This window comes from Galeopterus variegatus, unplaced genomic scaffold, assembly GCF_000696425.1.
Source record: "Galeopterus variegatus unplaced genomic scaffold, G_variegatus-3.0.2 Scaffold7814, whole genome shotgun sequence".
NCBI lineage: Eukaryota > Metazoa > Chordata > Mammalia > Dermoptera > Cynocephalidae > Galeopterus > Galeopterus variegatus.
The window spans coordinates 39464-41057 of record NW_007733925.1 but is presented as its reverse complement, the minus strand read 5'-3'; the positions used below and the strand labels follow the sequence as shown (position 1 = coordinate 41057).

Genomic DNA, 1594 nt, shown 5'->3' with positions numbered 1-1594 from the left:
AAATTTACATCCAGTTTTTTTAATTGGCAGAGCAATTACATGAATATTAATGTCAAAATAAAAATTAAAATGTCATTAGAATTTATATTAACTCCCAAATACAAGTTTCTACTTTTATCACAAACAACTATTGGTAAATCAATAACCCAGTAAAGGTAAAACAAAATTTGCTCCTTTTTATCCATAAGGGTTATTTGGCACAGAAGTCTTATTTTTTAGATTTTATTACTATGAGTCATGTCAATTACTATGGCAACTAATTTCTATTGTATTAATGCAGGATTGTGGTTTGCTGATTCACCCGGAGGAAACCTGCGGGTTACAGCCTATTTCTTCTGACTACATTGAAGCTGTTTCACAGCCTGAACTAAAGATTTGTCCATCTGGGGACACAAAAGGTGACTATCACATTGGATATCACTTTTAAAAAAATCCTTAGTATGGATAAGTATATGCTTATTTAAACAATCAGTGTACAAGAAACCAAGGACATTACTTTTCTCATTAGTATGAACTGCAACACATATAAATGTAAATGCATTGTTTTAATATTTGAAATATTTTGATTAATCAAATTCTTTTCTTTTCACCTTCCCCTTTGCCTGGTTAATCCATATTTACCTACTTATCTCAGATCAAAAGTCACTTCTGCCAAAGAGCCTTTCCTGACCATCTGATTTGTTTTATTATTGTGTATTTCATAGAAATTACCACAATTATTTAAGTAATTACATATGTAATTGGTTTTTTAATGTCAGTCTTCCCAGGATGTCAGCTTCATGAGGGCAGGGAGTGTGACTTGTCATTAAAATAATTCACTTAGCACCAAAATTTGTACATTGTAGGTAGAAAATAAATGTCTGTAATCAACCAAAGAACTGCAAAAAGTACCACTTCAATTTTAAATAACTTGTTTTCATTTTAAAAAATCTTTGAGAATTATCACTCATGTCCCCACGTACTGAGCATTCATAGAGGCAGGAAAATTGTGACATCAAATAACAGTGTCAAATCCTGACTAAGCCTTGAGGTAGACCTATAATGAGACATGGCTTTGGTGCCACTCCTCTCATTTCCTGTTCCTCTCCTTCCCCGGAAATCTTCTCCCAGTGGAGACGGTGGGGTCAAGCTAAAGCTGGGACTAAAACCACCTCCAAAATGATTAGAGGAACAGGGAGCATCTTCTCCAAGCTTCTCGTTTACCACTCTGTCCTGACCCCAGGTCTCCCTTCAGCTACAAAGTATGGGAAAACACTCAGGAGCTTTTTTTATCCTTGCCATGAACTTCACACCACAACTTGAGTGGGAAATTAGTTTCCCAAATGGGCACGACAAATTGCAATTTGGCATGCACAGTTAACAAACATGGGCATATCCCTGTTCTTGAACATGTGTTCTAAATAATAAATTCCAGTCAGTGCATAGGGAGGGATTTACCCATTATGGTGTGTCAGGTGGTGTGATTTGTGATTCTTTTCTAAAAGAGATACATACTCTTATATACAAAGGAGACACTGATGTGTCTGGTTAAATTTTTTTTTTTTTTTTTTTTTGTCTTTTGTCCTTTTTTCCGTGTCCGGCAACGGATCGCAAC

The 1594-nt window shown here is 35.4% G+C and overlaps 1 protein-coding gene across 1 annotated transcript in view; it reads left to right on the top strand.

Annotated features, from left to right (window-relative positions):
- Positions 1-287: 287 nt before the first annotated feature.
- LOC103607901 (cadherin-like and PC-esterase domain-containing protein 1) overlaps positions 288-1594 on the top strand; it is a gene marked incomplete at its 3' end in the record, with an annotated part of 28544 nt that continues 27237 nt past the window's right edge. Inside the window, exon 1 of the mRNA XM_008592362.1 lies at positions 288-398. The remainder of the gene's footprint in view (positions 399-1594) is intronic.